Here is a 21,113-nt window from a genome sequence, read left to right as displayed (position 1 = left end):
TGAAAGAAAAAGAGAATGTTCCTTCAAATGTGACAGGCTCTCCCGTGAAAATAAGATTAAATGCATTTTCCTCAGTTCCAAAAAAAAAAAAAAGAAAATAGGAGGAACTAGAAATGGTGGCTAGAAACTGCAGATAGGCAGGGTGAAGCTACATGTTAGGAAAGATTATTTAATGACTCAGGCTATCCCAAAGTGAGACAAGAATAGTAGGTGCTCTCTGTCTGAAGGTCTTCAAAATAGAGGTTAGAAAACCTCCCTGGAATTCTGTAACTGGATTTATCTATCACTGATAGATTGGGAATTAGGACCTTTGAAACTTCCTCTGACTCTTAGACTCTATGAAATGAATAGATAGAGTTACTACTCTCTTTTTAGTTTTTTTTTTTTTTTTTTTTTTTTGTCTTCATTCACTTTTAGTGCCTGGGACAGTAAAAGAGTGGACTTCATGTGATCTTTGGAGACTAAATCCTAAGGAGATACTGAATTAGCTATGAACTATGAATTATGGGAACTCTCTGCTTCAGCTTGAAATAAATCCAGTCTTCTCTCCTGTACCTTGAAGGCAATGTAGATAGTGCATTGAACTCCCAGAGTGAAATAACACAAGTCAAATCCAGTCTCTACTTGTGGACAAGTCACAACACCATGAGCCTCTTTTTTTTTCATTTGTAATAATAAGCTATCAATCATTTAGTGTTTATATGGTTTTTATGGCAATGCAATGGGGGTTAAATGACTTGCCCAAGGCCACACATTCAGGCAATTATTAAGTTCTGAGGCAGAATTTGAACTCTGGCTGTCCTGACTCCAGGGTGGTTGCTCTATCGACTGTGCCTCTTAGCTGCCCCTAATCATATAGTGTTGTAAAGTTTTCACAGCCCTTTTCAGATATTATCTTATTTGATCCTAACAACAACTCTATTTTACAGATGAGGAAACCAAGGTAGACTGGTTGAATGGCTTGACTAGGATCATTCAGAAAGGATGTGAAGCTGAATTTGAACTCATCTTTCCCATTGATGACCAGTGCTTTGACTCCTGATCTAGAAATTGGAGAGAACCTTCAAGATCCCTTTTGGTTCTAAATCTAGAATCCCATAATATTCTTCTTTTCTCTCTGCTTTGCTTTAGACCAGTGAGGATTAATACTATTTCTAAATGTGTTTCCCTGGAAAGAATCACTCAGTTGCTCCCTCTGACTTGTACTTGTGGGTTTAGGACTCTCTTCACAGCAGCTGGTCTAAAGTTGGACAGGCCCTCCTCCTGTTTAGTATTCCAAAAGAGGGATGGAAGAATCTCTGAAGTCAATCATCATGAATGAAGTCATTTAAGACAGAGGCACAGTGACTCCTCTATCTGGCTGAATAACCAGGCGGAGGGAATTATCTATCAAAAGAGATCATAGCAGTTCTCTTTCTGCTTAGTCATCCTTTTATGATCAACCTTACATTCTTGGTGTCCTTCACAGAGAATGTTGCTTTTACATTTATGCATACAGATAATAAACATGGAAAGCAGAGATGGAGAAAGTTCATTATAACATCCCATGAGAAAGGGAATGCCATACAGGCTGTACTTCCTGCAAGTTTTGAGAAATCTTGCCCCAAAATTTTGGCAAAAGACTGTATAGCGCAAGCCTGGATTCTAGTTTGCTAGCACAGCCAGGAAGGTCAGGAAGGAAAAGAAAGGGCACTGAAGGATGACAATCAATCAACCAATCAAAATACATTTATTAAATCCTTACTATGTGCTAAATACTGGTCCAGGATGAAATTTCTAAAGTCTTCCTCACCCATTCTCTCCTTTTCTCAGTGAATTAAATATCAACTCCTCTGCTGGGCATTTAAAACTCTATAATTTAATACCTTCTCATCTTTTCAGTCTTATTCCCTTGCAGGTACTACTTCAAATTCCTCAAATTGGACTTCTATCTCCTGTCTTCATACCTTTAACCCGGTTGCTCCCTTTCCCCTTTTAACCCTTCATGCTTTGTCCCCCCTCATTTCTACCACTTAAATTCTCCAGTTTATTTCAAGACTCAGCTCAAATCTTTCTTTATTTTTTTTCTTTTTTATTTCTAATCTTTTTCACATCCACACCCCTGTGTGTCTTCTTCTGTAGACTATGGACCCTTTATGCATCATACATCCATGATTGTACCAGTTATTTACATATTGTTTACCTCATTTGAAATGCAAACTTCTTGAAGCCTTAACTATTTTCACTTTGTTCTTTGTACTCTTGAACTTAGCATAGTACTTAGAACATAATAAAAACTTGATAAACGTTTGACTGACCCACTGAAACCTAAAGTCATAAAGCAAAAGCTGGAGAGCCTTTCTTAGCTTTGGGAACCTATTCTCTCTCTAGATTTTGGGTTTGTGGCCAGTCAAATCTCTGTGGAACATCTGAGTTCCATAAGAAATAAAATAGTGGTGAAAACTCATTGAGGGCAGAGATTGTTTTCTTTATGTCTGAATTCCAAGTGTTTAGAATACAGATGGGCTTGCTAAATGTTTGTTGACCATCAATCCAGTATTTAAGAGGATGTTTATATTGGAGGAGACTTGGCAGGAGTGGGGCAGGTATGACAGATCTCTGGAAAAAAAGTGAAATAGGGAATAGATTTGTTCTGCTTTGCCCCAGAGGGAAAACTAGGGATAGAGGGTAAACCTTGTAAAATGGCCAATTTAGATTTGATATTAGGAAAATTTTCTAATCATTATTTTGAATTGTACTGTGATTTCATTGGTATTGGTTATTTTCAGGAGAATATTCTCTCTAGGAATGTATATTGGCACCTTCTTTGTAATTTTAAGTCTTTGAAGTTGCTTGAGAGCAACTGAGAGGTTCAGTGAATTGTCCAGGGTCACTCAGTCAGCCATGTCAGAAGGGATACTTGAATCTATTACACTATAACCATCTCTTTTCCTAATAATTATCACTGTCCCAAAGGAGAATGGATTACTTTGTGAGGTATTCATTTCCCTTGTTTGAAGTCTTCAAAGACTGAGTAATCTTTTAGCTGGTTGGTTGTAAGAGAATTTTTTTTTCAATCACGGGAATGAAAGAGATTGCTCTGAAATCACTTAGAACTCTGAAATTTTGTGAAATTCGGTCAATAGTTCCAAATCTAAGTAGTTCCTGCCCCTCCTCCATAGTGCAAAGATCTTGAAGAGCCCTTAAAAGGCTGGTCACATTTCTCCGTCATTGTTTGGGAGTGTGAAATGATTATTCTTGTATAAAAGATAATTAATTAGAGTTATATGCTAGGAGTTAATGGATGATAGGACAAAGAAGGGTGGAAGGTTTATTAGAATAAGGCTTCTCATTGCAAATTGGTCACAAATCTAGTAAACAGCTATTGGAGTTATCTCCCAGAATGGAGGGGCTGTATAATGTAGAGGAGAGTTCCAAAAATAGAACCAGAGGTTCCAAGTTTAAATCCCAACTCTACTGTTTAGTATTTGTGCAACCTTGGCCAAGTCATTTCATTTTTATGGGTCTCAGTTTTCTCATGTGTAAAATGAGAGGGACTGGACAAGATCTGAGGTTACTTCCACCTCTAAAACTATGGTTCTTTTCTCACAAGATCAAACTTAGCTTTCATTTGTTCAAATAATTGCCCTAATCCATTTACCATCACAATCATCAAGTCTGAGTATTTGTGGGAATTCCTGATGAAAGCAGCAGGAAGTCCAAGAGACTTTGTTTTAGTTTTCTGGGACTTTTAGAAATCCTTTTCACCAAGTTTGTTATGGCAATATGAAATCAGAATTGCCCATCAATGCCTCCTGCCAGCTGTCATGTAGGTTTTCTCCAGCTCAGAGGGCCTTGGCATGGGGAGTTGGAACATTATCTCAGAATAGTCACTATTCTTCCCCAGGGGATCTGTGTTGGAGTATCTTTCATCTGAAAAGACACCCCCTTCCCTTCTACCCCCAGCTGTTCTTGAAACAGTGCCTAGTCTTGGACAACCAGGAAAACCTCCATTCAGTGTTTTTTCCCCTGCTCATCCCTAGGCAGCAGTATGGTACAGATAGCGGAGAATCAGAAACAAAACGAAGTCTGTTCTTCCAGGTCATCAGTCCTTGGACCAGATAACATGTCCTAGGGGAGTCAACATTTTCAGCTCCAACTTTTCTACTCTGGGGCCCCTACTACTCTCATCAGGAATTGCTTCATATAGCCCAGTATATTACTAGAAGCTTCAATGTACTTAATTTCCATCCATTTTCTCCATGTACACCTTCTCTCACCTCTACTTTCCAGTTCTGGAACCACAATGAAATAAATTCTGGAAATGATGTGCCAGTGTTCTCTTCCTATAGCTCCTCTCAATATCCTTGCAATTTTTTTTCCAAACTAAAATACTTTTCCCTAAAAGGGTTATCCCCTAATATTTGAATAATATTAGAAGATAAGCTCCCTTAGGGCAGAAGTTGCACTCTGGTGTTTGTTTCAATGCTGAACACTTGATGCTTGGTATTTCACTAATAAACATCTCTTTATTCAATTCATTCATTTAATCATTCTCCATTCTGCCAAAGAAAGTTCAGGTACATGAACTGTTTAGAGTATTGACAGTTTTGTTCTTGGCTGTTCTTAGAAGAGAAAACTTTCAATCTTAAGGTTGAAATTGAGTGGGACTTCACAAGATATGCAGGGCCTGTGTAAGGGAGGGCCTTTAAGATAAAAGGTAAGGTTCAGAAGAAGAGAGGAAAAGAGGACTGGTGAGATCCTATAGGCCATAGGAAGCGAGGGGGAATAAAAAGAAACAATGGTGGAATGGAAGACTGGGGCCAGCTCAGCATTAATTAAGAAGGTGGCTCCTCAGTTCAGGATGGTTTCCCTCAGATTAAGTTAGTGTTAACTGAGCAAATGATCCAAGCTATAAACCTTGCTATAAAGGGCAGCAGAGCTGGCATGGAGGAAATGTGAGTTGTAAACCAAAAGGCAAAGACAAAATTAAGTTCTTCCTACTTCCAAACTGGGACAGTAACTAGCAGGAGAACAAGAAGAGGAGAGGGCTGACAAGCACAAAGCTATTTGCCCATGCCTCATTATCAACCTGTATATATACACATACACAAACACACACACACACACACACACACACACACACACAGACACACACAAAATCAGAGGGGGAAGAGCAGTTCGGCACGGAGGAGGAAAAATATGGATTTGGAGTCAGATGGCTTAACTTGAAATCCTTGCTCTGAAACTTGTGACCTTGGGCAAGTTATTAAAACTCTTTGAACTTCAGTTTCCTCAACTGTAAAATGAGGGGTTTGAGCTAGATGATCTCTAAGACTGCTTCTAACTCCAAATTCTATGATTATATGATTGGAAATTTAAGGGTCATAATCTACAGGATTTGTGAACTGATTAAATGTAAGACATGAGGGACAGAAAAAGGAGAGGGAGAAGTAAAAGATGATACCTGAGTGACTGGCTGAATGGTAATGTCATTAACAACAGTAAAGAAGTCAGAGTATTCAACTTTTACAGAGATTCAGTCTCACATCATAATGGAGGGGTCCATCTGGAAGTCCCATAGGCAGCTCTACAACTCATTCTCTCCCTCCTTCACACTCTTACCAAATCTGTCCCAGTTCTAGCTTCCCCATTTCTGTGGAGGCACTGCCACCTTTCTAAGCACACATGTGCCTACCTTATCATCATTCTCAATTCTTTATTAAAGCTCGACCTAATAAAAATGACTTCTCAATTTAACTTCTAAAATATCTTTTACATACATCTCATGGCTCATATGGCTAACAGCCTGGTTCAAAACCTCAGCACTTTCCACCTGAACTACTGCTCTTGCAACATTCTCTTAATTCCTGCCTCCAGTCTCTCCTCTTCACCTTCCACAAATTGCCAAACAGAAATTCCAAGAGCACAAGTCCCACATCATATTCAAGAAACTTTGGTAGGTCCCCATTTCCTCCACCATTAAATAGTTACTCTTCTTTTTGTCACTTACATTAAATAGTTACTCTTCTTTTTTGTCACTTAAATCGCCTCACAATTCTCTATTGTCCTGACTTTCTAAAAAAGATTACCTATTCTTCATCTTCATAGATCTAATTTATAACAAGAAGGGGCATTAGAAACTACCAAATTTATTTTATAGATGAGAAAACTAAGACCCAGAGAGTGCATTTTCCCAGAATCACACAGTTAATGTGTTAGGGAAGATTTGAACTTCAATCTTCCTGTTCCTAAGCCCAGCACTCTATCCACTGCACTACAAATACCTTTGTGCTCTAACTACACTATTTTACTTACTGATCCCCAAGTGAGATGTTTCATTTATGCCTCTGCCATCCTCTTGAAGAATCACGAGTCCTTTCCTGATGCTTGTAGCTGTTAGTACTCTCTTTACCCCCAAATTAGTTGAATTTTATTCTGTGAACATTTTGTATTTACTTATCTTTTAAGTAGAGTATAAGCTACTTGAAGGCAAGGACAGTTTCCATTCCCCCCCCATGTAACCATAATGCCTAGAATATAGCAATTGCTCAATAAATGCTTCTTGATTGCACTCAATTTGAAGGTGGACATGTGGTCTGAGATGCTTATGAGACCCTCAAGTAGGACTCATAGATCATAGATTTAGGGTTGCAAAGGACCTTTGAAGCCATCTAGACTAACATAATCTTTTTATAGAGGAGAAAACTGAGGTCAAGAAGGTTACTTTACTTGATGAAGGTGGCTGAGTAAATTACATTTCATCTTTCACCACAATGTTACAGAGGGAGATTTCAAAATCAGAATTTGAAACTATATCCTCTGACTCCCAGTCTATAGTGTATATCTATTGCATCACACTGCCTCCTTAACTAGCTACAGAAGATGAATATTCATATTTATGTGGCATAGGGAACAGAGCTCCGGATCTGAAGGTAGGATTTTTATATCCTGTCTCAGCATTGCAGAGGTTATTTAGCCTCTCAGAGTCTCAGTTTCCTCATCTGTAAAATGTACATCAAAATAGAACCTACTTCTAGGAGTGATAGTGAGAACTGAATGAGAAAACATAGGCAAAAAGCACTTTGCAAACTTTAAAATGATGCAGGAATTTGAGAGCTATGATAATGATTATTTTACCAAGACAAATTCCCTTTCACTGCTGATTTCTATAGAACTGAAACCCTGTAAGTAGCACATGGGAATAAGCTGAGAAGAGACAAATGCAGATTTTCAAAAGGCAGCTGATCTCACATAAAGGGGGAGAGAGGCAGGATGAACACAAGAGTGGTATATTGCAAAGATAAACCTTTATCCCACATTAGGTCCCAGACTTTGTCCTCTTGGAAAGACAATCATTTCTACAAAGGCTAGATTAGCAGATGCTTGACATTGGAGAAAGCAGAGGCTACGAATCAGAGACAGAGATGCTATGGCCAAGGAGCCAAAAGCAAAAGGAAAATGGATTTTAGGCGATTCAATCAAATGATTTCTGATAGATCACACATGGGGACAGAGGAGGTCAGAAAACCAAATCAAGGGAAAAGTGTGGGAAGATAAGATGCTCTCCGGAGCTGGCCCACAGATTTGAGTCACAAAGCAAAGCATAACAATGTCTCTAAGGCAATAAACAAATAACTGGTTGGAAGGTAAAATAATTCTTTTGCATTCACTGAGCTGTAGGTCAGTTTAATTCCCTCACCAAAATGACTGTTCAATTTTAGTGGAACCAAAGTAAATGATTTTTTTTTCCATGTAGAGTACATTATTTTGGCTATATTAAGAAAGAAGCATCCTTATTCTTTCTCTTCTTTCCTCAACAGTCCTTCAGAAGATGCTAATGTTTAACTCTTCATGACCTCATTTGAGGTTTTCCTAGTTTGAGATTACTGCTTAGAATGATCTACAAGAATCAAAAATTCCATGCCTAGCTACAATTAGATTATTGTTATTATTATTATTGATAGTAGAAGTAGTAGATATAGTAGACTTAGGGCTGGTGGTAGTAGTGATTGACAGTAGTAGTAATAGTAACAGTAGCAGAATATTAGTTTCACAACTAACAAACTGTGTAGGCTTGGGAAAATTCACTTTACCTTTATGGGCTTCACTTGCCACCCCTGTAAAAAGAGGAGCTCAAGAATAGATGATTTCATGAGTTTTTTTTTTTTTTTTGATTCTCACATTCTAAGATTCTCTGATTCAACATACAAAGCTGATTTTATGTAGGCCTTCAGAGAAACAGCCACCCTAATCCTTGTTCAAGGTTTCATATTATCTTTAAGCTGGACCCACAGTTAGGGTTCAGTAAGCATTTGTTGACTGACTCACTGAGATACAGATGCAGAAACACAATTCTCAATTCTTGTGCCTGGGGTGAATAGCATTAAATGTATCCAGATATCAACTGTGTAAGAGAGTTAGAGGAGGGCAATAGTTTGCTGATATTGGTCTTGAGGGGAAAGAGTTTCTGGAACTCTCCCAATCTTGAAGAAGATACTGCTGGGGAGCTTACTGCAGGGGAGAAGCAGGGCAGGTAAAGGGACTCATTGATTCTAAATTTTGTACCTTTGTGCCTATTATAGTCAGGCTATAGACCACCTATAATAGTCCTTGACAATTCAGATACTTGAGTATGAGTAGAAGGGGTACTAGATTAGGTATTAGAAAATCTGAGATCTTATCCTTCTGTAACTTACTATTGTGTGATTTAAGAAAATTCTATAGTTCTAGTCTCACTTCCTTGTTTCTTTTAAAATTTTACTTGATATCTTTTGTTTTGGCTCACTTTCATGCCCAAATTTACGCTTCCCTTCTACACAATGAGCTATTTCAAAAGAAATAATGAACAAAAAAGAGAGAAAAAAATAATTTCAGCATAATTAACCAACATGTCAACCAAATCTGACAGCATACTCAATGTTCCATACCCACAGTCCTACACTTTTGGATCTAGGCTCATTTGCTATCTCCAGATTCCAATGTCCTAATGCATTATACTTTCTTAAATTCTTTGCAGCATGTAGCATGTGCTCCATAAACATAGTGATGCACAATAAATTAATTCTATCAAATATTAACGAGGCAGAGAAAGGTACATCATTTTTTAATTACTGGGTTGACATGCTATAGTAGAGAAAATCCCCATCTCTTGGTTCCATTATTTCTCCTACTTGTTATTTTTGATATAACAGTTGGTATGGTACAGCCTCATTTTGCTGTAGTTTTTACTGGCAAATGCAGAGTAAAAGGTGATGGGGCTAAGTGACTTGCCCAAGATCACACAACTAGGTAATCATTAAGTGTCTGAGGAACTCAGGTCTTCCTGACTCCAGGGTGGTGCTTTATCTACTGCACCACCTTGCTGCCCTTCATAGTAAACTTTTTAAAAACTTAGGAGTGCTTTGACCTGTAATGCCCATTGGCAATAATTCTATTTGCTCCTTAGTAAATTTAGACACAGGGAGAAGAAGGCAGCTAGGCAGTGCAATGGATAGAGTGTCAGACTTGGAGTTAGGAAGGCTCATCTTTCTGAGTTCAAATCTGACCTCAGAAACTTACTGCAGGGGTGACCCTGGGCAAGTCCCTTAACTCTGGTTGCCTCAGTTTCCTCATCTGTGAAATGAACTTGAAAAGGAAATGGCAAATCAACCTAGTATCTTTGCCAGGAAAACCTCAAATAAGTTCATGAAGAGTCAAACATAACTGAAATAACTGAACTAGAGAGAAGGAAGGGATGGGATTATGCTTCTATTTTCAGCCTTTGGAGAAGGATTTTTGCTTTGTTTTAGTGCTCTCATCAATATTGTGCTAGAGCATGGGAATTCGAGTCAAAAAATTTGGTTTCAAATGCCATAAGAGATGCTTCCAAAACTTTGAGCAAGACACTTAAACTCACTGTGCCTTATTTTCCTCATGTGTAAAATTAAGAGGTTTGAACAATTTAGTTTCTCCTTTCTAACTGGAGTCAGAAATATAAGCCTTTCTGATTTCAAGCCTGACCTCAGACATTTACTAGCTATGCGATTCTGGGTAAGTCACTTAACCCTTTTTGCCTCAGTTTCCTCAATTGTAAAATGAACTGGAGAAGGAAATGACAAAAGCACTCCAGAATCTTTGCTGAGAAAATTCCAAATGGAGTTGGACATGACTGAAATGACTGAACAACCACAACAAATTCTTTTGAGGTATGACTAAAGAGGTTTGCTGCCTAGATCTCTTTCAACTTTGAAATACTGAGTCTATGAATTCATAAATCTCTTCCTCCATAAAAATTCTGTGATTATATGATAATTTTTCCTAAATGTTCTAATATCAAATTCAAGGGAATTTTTCTCCACTTATTTTCTGGGTAGGTAATGGAGGTATACTACTGAATATTCTGGCAAATGAGAAAGGCCTATTTTTCTTCCTGTAACAGTGAGATCAGAATCAGACTTGAGATATCACTCTGAGATTTCTCATGGGAAGATCAAATTGGCATTGATTTCTCTTTGATAACTTATTTGCATCTCTAGAACAAAAGCACGATCCTCAGTTTAAATCCCTAAGATACCATAATGTGGGTGTATAGGTGGTCAGTCTACTTCTGTTTTCACAAACATAGGATAAATTACCTGCAAGCAATAACTAAACATCGTAAATATTTCATATGTCAATGCTTGGAAACTATCTTTTTTGACCTGACTCTTGGTTTTTTTTTTTTTTTGGAAGGCAAATGGGGTTAAGTAGCTTGCCCAAGGCCACACAGCTAGGTAATTATTAAGTGTCTGAGACCAGATTTGAACCCAGGTACTCCTGACTCCAGGGCCAGTGCTTTATCCACTGAGCCACCTAGCCACCCCTGACCTGACTCTTAATCAGTTAATAAGTAATAGCAACATGTTGGAGTCTTGGAGCTTGAAAACAACAAGTAGCTAATATGATTAAAATTCATAGAATGCTATTTATCAAAACAAGAAATGTAAGTAAGTCCTTTATTAAGTCTTATCCCATATAATAACCACATTTTACTTTCTGTCTTAAAGGATGTGTTGGTTTCCTGGGGGAGGGTTGCATAATTCAAGATGGTCTTTATCTTCTAAGGCCATATCTATAGAACAAATGAACAATTCTGAATTATAAAATGTTCTATGAAATTTAGACACCCTCCTTTCATAAAAAAGCACCTGTGACCCAGAGTTAGAAGATGTTTTAAATTATTTTTTACTTCTAACTCAGCTTGTATATGTAGCCAGAACTTGGGATCCTAGTTTTAGACCTGAATGGGACCTTAGGAGTCATCTAATATAATTCTTTCATTGTTAAAAATGAGAAATCTGAGGACATGTGACTTCCCCCACATAGAAGGTCATCAAGGAGATTGGGTCAGAATCAGGATTAGAACTTTATTCTTCTAATTCCAAAAACTAACACTTTTACCACTATTAAAATTTGAATAAAGGTCTTCTGACTTCCAAACACATGCTCCTTGAGTTATATACATCACTCTTTTTTTCTCTATTCCTGAACTATTTGTTTCCCCAGATGTACAAAGATAGAGTTGATATGATAAGCTCCAAGGTCTCCATCATCTCTTATCCTCTATGGGAAATAAAACTGACAAGATCAATAATTTATTCACTCCTATCCTACAATTAATTGCTGCAGTTTTTATTTATTCATTTTTATTTGTATTTTCAGTCATTTTATATGATACCAACATTTGGTTTTGGATACAAACTGCATTCAAATAAGAACAGGAAGAAGACATCAAAAAAGCACACATCACATAGGGAGTTAATGGTGTAATGAACTAAAAACATTTATTAATGAGCTGAGAACAAAAGAAAGAAAGATACTTCCTAAAGAAATCTTTAGTAAGAATGGTTCACCATTATAAAGTGTTCTATTTTTTTATAATGTGACTGATCTGATACTAGTCAATTTAGGGGCTCCTTTCTATTTTCAAAGCCTAACTGCTATAAAGGTATAAAAAAGCTTCCCTATCACTTCTCATGTCACACTTACCTTTCCTGGTAGACTAGTTTCTAGTGATTATCATTACCTTAAAGTTGATATCCCAGCCTCAAATAGTAGTTTGAAAGGTTTCTCCTATATTATTTTCATTAGCCCCTGATCCAGTTGAAACTATTACCTTCTCTTTGGCAAGCTTTTGAGAGTTCATCTTCAACTGGAATCATGAGGTCTTTGAGGTGGCTCCTTTCAACAGGGGCTGATTCCATGAATTAGCTCCAGAGATAGATCCAATCAACTGCTAACACCCTCTCAGTCTATATCTGTCAAGTCTCGCTTTTAATGTCTGAAGCCTTGTCTGACCTAGCAGCTCTTTTTTTTCATTCTACATTTGTAGTCCTCCGATGCCGCAGAATTCTTTAAAGCAGGTTCATTAGCCACCTGAGGCAAATGGCACCATCCTTATAAGTTTTTATGAAACATCTGTGCATTTTGAATGGAGTCAGGGCCAGAGAGCAGGATGCCTTTGGAACGCTCCTATTTCAACTTGTCATTGAACGAGGCATCCAAGGGCTTTACACCTGGTTTCCTTCATAGGCTATGTTCCTGTGACATCAAGTAAAGAGCTTAGATACATTTTTTTTAAAGGGGGCAATTTGGCCAGCTGGGGAACATCATTACAGTCAAATCCAATGCATAGTTTGATTTCAGTCTATTCTCAAAATCATACCAGTTAACAAAAATCCAGGGATTTTTTTTCTATTTAAATCATTTGATTCAGACTCATAATTTTGAACTATTAAGATGATTGAAATTACTCAATTAGTACTTATTAATAATTATAAAGATAATGTGTATATATGAATATATATATATGAAACCGTATATAGTAAAGAAAAGATATACCCATAGAACCATAAATTTCATGTAATTGCACACATACATATTTTGCTGTTGTTTTTGTTGTTTGTTTTCAAAGAGGACCAATGACACCAGGAGGTGATGTCTTGACTTGCAAATGAATTGGATTTGAGTGAGAGAAGACTGTGCAAAGTCATCAGCTTCTCCTTCATCCCAGTCCAAAGGCTAGAGATAGGTCAGGATAATGGTCCTGGATGCAGAGGAAGATCTTGGACTTTTTAAGGTAAGGTTTTTTTTCAGGTTTAGATCTATGATTTCATTATGTGCTCATATATGTGTATATATTTGAAGGAATAGGGATTGGAGTTGCCAGTTAGTCAAGAAACATTTATTAAGCAACTATATATTAAGCTAGGCACTGTGCTAAGTCCTATAAGACCTGTGATTTCACTGATTACATGGAACTCTCAGGCGAGAAATCTCCCTCTATTAAAGAAGGTCAGAACCTTTTCTTCAGTTTATAGTTTAGAGGTTGCCTAGAGCACCAAAGTTAAGCAATTTGAGTATAGTCATATAGTATAAGTCAGAGGTAGTTTCTGAATACAAAGATCCCAGGGCTCTGAAGCAGGGCTTAATGGTTTAAATAAGTTGAAACAGCATTAAGAGCCTTGGGACACTCTGCATAAAACTATATATAGTATGTGTGAAGATGTGTCTGTTTAGATATAATATTTGTATATATGTCAACTTATATAATCTATATGTATCTATATACATATTTACACCTTTATTTCATTTTTATTCAAAAGAACATGTTCTGCCAAAGCTGTTTAGAACCCTGAGAGGTTAAGCAACTCACCCTCAAGTCACAGCCAGTGCAAAGCAGAAGTCATTTGGAAATCTCTAAATGCCATAGATAGTTGAGCTGCCATTTTTTTTCTTGGATTCCAATGGAAATTCATTTGCTCTAAGGAATTATCTTAAAGGAACTTGAATTCCCATTTTCCTTTCCAAGGACAGTCTTCAATCCATTGGGCCAGTGTTTCATAAATGCTTATAAGAACGAGTGGCTAATTGAATAGTAATAGGATCTGGGAAAATTTTAAACAGTCATCGTGACAGGAAACACACAGACCCTGTCTGTACCCTTGAAGACTTATAATATAATAGAGGAGATAAGAAGAATCTGCAAATCAATGGAATCCAAAGCAGATTGTAAAAGTTTATTAAGAGAGGTACAAAGTGCAATAGGAGTCTATTAATTTCCACAGTAGAAGGATTAGAGAAGGCTTCATGGAGAAGGTGACAGCAGATCTGAGTCTCAAAGGCTTAAGACAAATGAGGACACTAATGAGCACAAGACTTGCTGAATGAACATTCAAGTCATGTTAGTTCAGTGTTCCCAAGACAGAGAACTTGACTTAGTCCAGGATTTCAGGGAATTCCTTGGAGCAAATAATCTGTAACAGAATCCTGGAAAAATAGTGATAGTTCAAGTTTATATATATGATATTTTGAGTTTTATGAACCACTTTCCTAATCAAGTCATTGTGAGATAGATGATAAAAGTATTATTATACCCATTTTAAAGATAGAAAGTCTGAGAGTGAGAGAAATAAAATGACTTATGCAAAGTTACACACTCAATAAAAGATTTAGTCTCTTCACTCTGAGTCTAGATTTTTTCCTAATATATCACTCCTCTGTGTTCCTCAATCCTACCAGAGACAACTTCCTTTCCAGACCAGATCAAAATAAGATTGTGTTTTCTAGATTAAGGATGGTCTGAATTTATACTTTTATTTTTGAGGTTGGTCCCAGGATTTCTATTTACTCCAGGACTGATAAAAATGCAAGGGATAACCATAGCACAGAGTGGACTTGATTGGGAAGCAACAGGGAAACCTAGACAGTTGGAATATGTCAACTATGATAAAGACCTAGGAGGAAATCACAAGTCTCCTTGTGTGCCTGCAGGGGGGAGACTAAGGCATAATCCTGAAAGTATTTCCCTTTTGGTGACTCCAAATTACAATATAAAGTGCCCAGGCTAGCATTTCAGGCCTTATGAGATTTGGATCTTATTTCCTTTCCCCACATTATTTCAGGCAGCTCCAATTCATGAGTTTGAGTCAAACTGCTTTATTAGGTATTCCCCTAATTCAACTCTCCAAAATCTCCCATAGTTTATGTCCCAGAGGTACTTAACAAAGGTTCATTGATTGACTGATACATCAGAGGCTCAATATTATTCATAACTGGAGACATCAAATGCATACACTACAAATATAGACCTTAAAATGGCCCTGAGAATCAGAGAAATTCTGTAATGGAACAGAGCATTATCACAGATGAAGGCTTGTCCACAATTTCTTGGCCAGTCAATAAACTTAAAATTAAGCACCTACTATGTGTCAAACACTTCAAGTTCCATAGAATGAAAAACTTTCAAAACTTAAGAGATTTAGTGGAAGAACTCAAAATCATGTGGGAATCAAATTAGGGACAGCATAATATCATTGCCTTCATCTAGCTTGTGATTGGACTAGCCCCAAAGATGCTTTCAGTAAACCTGCAGGAAATGAACTGACATCCCAATAGTTATATTCAATTAAAAAAAATAATTGTGTTTTAGTCACCTTTGTAATAGTAGGCAGACAACTGAATATAAAAGAAAAGTGGGACAGAAACTTTCCTCAGTGTCACTTTTATGTGAATTACAAGGAAAAAGATAAGACCAAGATAAAAATCATAATGATAATAATAAAACTGATATTTATATAATAATTATATAATATATAAAAATATATATAATAAATTTCCAAGGCAAGTTTTACATACATTATCTTACTAGAAACTCACAAGATCCTAGGAAGAAAATACTAAATATATAATAGTATATATATTATATATATATAAATATATATATAATATATATTTTGAAGTGGTCATGGATCTACGATCATAGATTTAGATTAGGAAAGGATTTTTGAGACTATTTAGATCCTATCATATTGCAAATGAGGAATCTGAGGCACAAGAATGCTAAGTGATTTGTCCATGGTCAGATGAGTAATGGGTACATGAAAAGGCTGAGGTTTCAATCAAGTTCCTCTGACTTCAAATCTATGATAAATATATATGCATACATATAAATACAAATTTAGCATATATATTATCAGTCTATATTTCTAGCTATATGTACATTTATTATATCCCCACTTTACAGATGGGAAAACTGAGTTGTAGAGAAATTCATAATGACTTGTCCATGGTTGCACAGTCACTAAGTGTCAGAGTCAGGGTTCAAACTCAGGTTTAGATGAGTAACAATGATGATTTCCAAGTTTTGGGAATTTTAATCATTTGGAGAGTAAGAAATGACAACTACCCTTCAAATGCAGAGACAAAGAGGAATGGACAGTTTCTCTCTTCTCAAATATACTTCTGCCACTCTGACATGTCCATCTCATCCACTGTGGATGATCGATAGTAAAAAGATATAGTTGTATGGAAGAGAACAACTTTCAGTTACACTGTTTGTGATGGGCACAAATCATTTCCAAACAAACTAAATTAACACTAATTGAGCAGCAGTTGTCTGAGCCCTTGTCTGGAACTGGTTGAGTTTCCCTAGTTTATTCATTTCAATCTTCACCAGAAGTTGATTCTTGGTACATATTAAAGTCTACCTTGGCCTCAATATAATTCTTTAAGCCCAAGTTGTTCCTGCTTCCTAATTCCCAGCCATTTAATGTTACCATCAGAAAAATTGGTCCAACACCATTTGATCAGGGAAAAGAGCATCTGTTGGAAGAGTGAGATGAATAGGAAAAACCTCTTTCGACAGGGAGCTCCAGCATGTTAATTGCACCAATTAGCCATCAAGTCCATTGTTGCTTTCTTTCCCCTGATAAATTCAAAAATGTTGAGATTCAAGAGCATAAAAGCAGTCAGAGCAGGAATTTTCCTACAAAGTGTGCACAGGGACAGTAGTGACCATATGAGTCTATCTTGAGGGACTGTGGAAAGAGGCCTGGCTGGCAATGAGGTGTCCTGTAGAACAGGATCAGGACCTGGGGAGGCTGGCTTGTAGCTTGTGCTCATCTTTCTTCTTGGCTGTGTGAACTCAGACAAGTCAGCTCACCTCTCTGAACTTATTTTTTTTTAATCTCTCTAATGGGGATAATCAGCTTTCACTACTTAACTCTCAGGATTGTAATGATAGTTAAGGGATAGCAGAGTAAAACACTTAGTGATGATAAACAAGGAACTGCTTTTCTAGGTACTGGAAGTAGTCATGGATCTAGGATCATAGATTTAGAGTAGAAAAGGATTATTGAGGCTATTTAGACTCTCTCATTTTGCAAATAAGGAAACTAAAAATGATCAATGTTAGAGAGATTGTGGGAGGATTGAGACATTAATGCATTGTTGGTACACTTGTGAACTGATCCAACCATTCTGGAAAAGAATATGGAACTATGCCCAAAGAGCAAAAACTGTTTATACCCTTTGACCCAGTAATTCCAATACTAGACCTATATTCACAAGAAATCATAAAAAATGGGAAAGTTCCCACATGTTCCAAAATAGTCATAGCAGCTCTTTTTGTAATGGTAAAGAACTGGAAATAAAGGGGATGCCCAACCTTGAATGGTCGGACTCTAGAGAAGCATGGAATGAATTACAGGAACTGATGCAGAGCAAAGGGAACAGAACTAAGAGAACACTGTACACATAACAACAACATTGTGAATTGATCATTCTTGATGGGTACTGCTTGTTTCAGTAGTTCAACCCTAGGAGACTAGCTATGGGAAATGCTATCCCCATCCAGAGAAAGAAAAACAAAACAAAACAAAACCCCCTACAGAATCTGAATGAAGACTACATTTACTTTTCAAAAATTTCTCTTATGTATTTATTTCCTATCTCATGGATTTCTTTCTTTTCCATTAAATCTTAATTCCTCATCCTGAAAATGACTAATCTGTAAACATTTTAAACATAAATATGTATGTATTCACCAGATAGTTCATTGCTGAAGGGAGGAGTGTGGGAAGGGATTGTAGGAGGAAATCATGTAACATAAATATGCATATGCAAGTGGATGAATATTGAAAAACTTTCATAACATGTAATTAGAAAAATAAAATAAAATATCAATTGAGAAAAATAAATGAATAACTGAGGAAACTGAGGCACAAGGATGCTAAGTGATTTGTCCACGGTCCTGTGAGCAGTGAGAAAGTGGCAGGAGGAGAGTTGAACCAAGGTCTTCTGACTTAAAATCTGGCGTCTGTCTATTCCACCCCATTGCTTTTGTTGCTGTTGTTCAATCATCTTCAGTTATGTTTGGCTCTTCCCGTTCTTGAAAGAATGGTTTGCCATTTCCTTCTCCAGCTCATTTTACAGATGAAGAAACTGAAGCAAACAAGGTTCAGTGACTTTCCCAGGGTCATGCAACTAGTAAGTATCTGAGGCTCGATTGAAACTCAGGAAGATGAATTTTCCTTATTCCTGGCCCAGTGTACTACAAGCTATCCTATCTCCCACACTGCAAGTTGTAGGATATTCACTCTTCTTCCCTTTTTATAAAATTCAACCCCTCCAACTCTTCTATATTTTGTCCTCTATTTGTTTTCTTTCCCTTGATTATACTTCAGTCTTACTATGGTTTGGTCAGTGGCACATAGCAAAGACTTCCATTATGGTTTATATAGTTCCACTGGCAGCACTCATAGCTGAAGATACTTCTCACTTCAATGAGAGATTCTAATATGAACTTTCTAGACTTATAGAAATTGGTTCTCAGAACCTTTTGATAAAGATTTAAAATGATTAACTAAAAAGACCCTAAAGGAGAATTTTGCAACTATCCCTAGTCTTGAAACAATTTAATGAAATAATTCCTTTTCCTGATAATAATGATAAAAATAACTTTTAATTTATATCCAACATTTCTTCTGAAGAACTTGCATTTTTTTTTCATTTGTTTCCCTATTATTCTTATACATTGGCTATTATTATACTACTTTATAAATGGAGAAATAGAGGAACACAGTAATAATTTTCCCAGGTCACATTGAAAACTGGAAAATGGAGCCAGGGTCAGATCCTATATAGAATTATTTTTCCAGCTGTGCTCGCTCAGTATTTTGCACTATCTTAAAACACACAGATTGTCCATGCATGAAGAAACCCATTATCTGTGATTATTGTGAAGGTAGAAAGAGTGTGCATAAACACTGTGGAAATGGAGCTTCCAATTAGTCAAAATTACTCCTAGATTTCCTTAACTACTATTGATTACTTTAAAGAACATGGGTTGGAATAGGAAAACAAAATCAGAAAGTAAAGCTGCCCCCTTGATTGTTAAAGTGACTTCAAAAGTGTAAAACTGAATAAATTGAACAAGTGTCTGAACATTCCACAAATCTGGGGCTGACATCCAGAGCAGACTGGTAAATGTTTAACAACCATCTTTCTGAGGTAAAAAAAAAAAACAAAAATTGTATGCAGGACACACTTTTAGTTTTCAGCTGCATTATTAACATCTTCTCCATCACTTTCTTAAGTCTGGACAATCAACAAAATAATAAATCAAGCCCTGATTTGTAGCTATTTTTACTGACACTGAAAATCTAACAATTAAATTTCAATACTCTTCTGCTGATTCCCCTGGACTGAGTTTAGAATGACCCAGAGATAGGTTTTTATTATCAGGGAACTGGTATAAGTTAAACTCTCTAGAGGGTATAACTTAATCCTAAAACTCTGGGAAGATGGAATAAGCTTTGTAATTAGGAACTGGGACTTCTAATTAGAAAAGTCAGACCAAGGTAGACAATCTTGGAATGGTTCTGATTTTTCTGTGTCCAGTACATGCAGAAATAGATCCCTTAGGTCTCCCTAAAACCTACTGTGATTTTAGGTCTACTTTGTTAATACAGAATTTGAGAATTAGGAAAGGCTCTCAGTGGCCATCTAGTCTAACCCATCAACAAAAGGAATCAATATGTCTAGGGGCGTAGAAACACAATCAGTACCAGAGATGAATTCTGGAAGCTTTGATTCACTTAAAGGGAGAAAGTATTTAGGTGGGGTCAATGGCAGAGCCCAGGGATGGTGCATGTATGTCAAACTGGTCCACTTTTGGTGCGATTTCCTGAGTAGTGTGTGGGAGAGAGATGTTGAACTCTGCAGGAGGTAGCTCTGGCACATTTCAGTAATTAAAGCAATCACCATGGAGGGAAAGAATAATGAGTGTCAAGGGGGAGGGAAGCTTGAGAAAGGAGGATAGTACCGCTGGTTGGTTATAAGAATACCTATGAAGATGCTAATATCTAAAGGCTAAGATGGGAGGAATGACTAGATTTACATTCTAAGTTCAAAGGTAATGGAAATGGCACAAATAAAGGAGGTGACAGACAGAAATGGTAAGGGACAAATGGCTTGTTTGATTGAAGCTGCCAATGGATATTTATGCCTTTTAATTCCATAAGTTTGCATCAGAATATAGCTTGAATTTTTGAATTTTAATCTTATTCCTTCTCAATAGTAAAAACAATTTTTAACATTTGTTTTTTTTAAGATTTTAAATTCCAAATTCTTTCCTTCTACCCTCTACAGCTCCATTGAGAATGCAAGTAATTTGACATAGGTTATATATGTGCTGTCATACAAAACATATTCCTTATTAGTCATGTTGTGAAAAAATATAGACCAAAAAACCCCCAATAAAAAAAAAGAAAAATATTCTTCAGTCTGCATTGAGACTACAATAGTTCTTTCTCTCAAAGAAAGCATTTTTCAGATTTCAGGATTGTCTTGTAATATTGTAATGCTGAGAACAGTTGCTCATCTACAATATTGCTGTTACTATGTACTTTGTTCTCCTGCTTCTACTCATTTGATTTTGCATCAGTTCATTTTAGTGTTTCCAAGTTTTATCAGTGTACACTTTGACTCCTGCTTCTAAGGAACTCCATCCCTTTAAAACTTTTGAAAACTCAACCAGACTTGTATTCTGGGTCTGAAGAAGTGACAATCAAGTTCTTAAGGACATTAATGGTTAGAGTAAGAGTATATACAAATACTCTTGAGATTCAATCTAATGATCTTTACACAACACTGTAATTTATATTTAAAAATATTTTTCCACTTGATTTGTAGTATTCATAATGATAATATTATAAACATGTAAATAGTACTTTGTCTTGCAAAGTACTGCATGTATGTTATCTTATTTGAAAGGAAGAAAAAAGAATGACTATTAAACTCATATTAACATGCACTGTGCTAAAGACTTTACA

At 36.6% G+C, this 21,113-nt stretch overlaps 1 protein-coding gene and 1 long non-coding RNA gene across 4 annotated transcripts in view; one reads left to right on the top strand and one right to left on the bottom strand.

The window, feature by feature from the left end:
* Nucleotides 1-21,113, bottom strand: part of ALK (ALK receptor tyrosine kinase) — a 1,220,046-nt gene that overhangs the window by 388,738 nt on the left and 810,195 nt on the right. The window lies entirely within an intron of this gene.
* The window catches only part of LOC141515471 (uncharacterized), a 186,130-nt gene that overhangs the window by 71,733 nt on the left and 93,284 nt on the right, over nucleotides 1-21,113 (top strand). For all 3 annotated transcript variants that reach the window (XR_012476335.1, XR_012476334.1, XR_012476337.1), the window contains exon 2: nucleotides 12,914-13,078. This is a non-coding gene — a long non-coding RNA (uncharacterized LOC141515471). The remainder of the gene's footprint in view (nucleotides 1-12,913; nucleotides 13,079-21,113) is intronic.

Source organism: Macrotis lagotis, chromosome 1, assembly GCF_037893015.1.
Source record: "Macrotis lagotis isolate mMagLag1 chromosome 1, bilby.v1.9.chrom.fasta, whole genome shotgun sequence".
NCBI classification, from domain to species: Eukaryota; Metazoa; Chordata; class Mammalia; order Peramelemorphia; family Peramelidae; genus Macrotis; species Macrotis lagotis.
The sequence above is the reverse complement of the archived record's forward strand: the minus strand, read 5'-3'. Positions and strand labels throughout refer to the sequence as shown.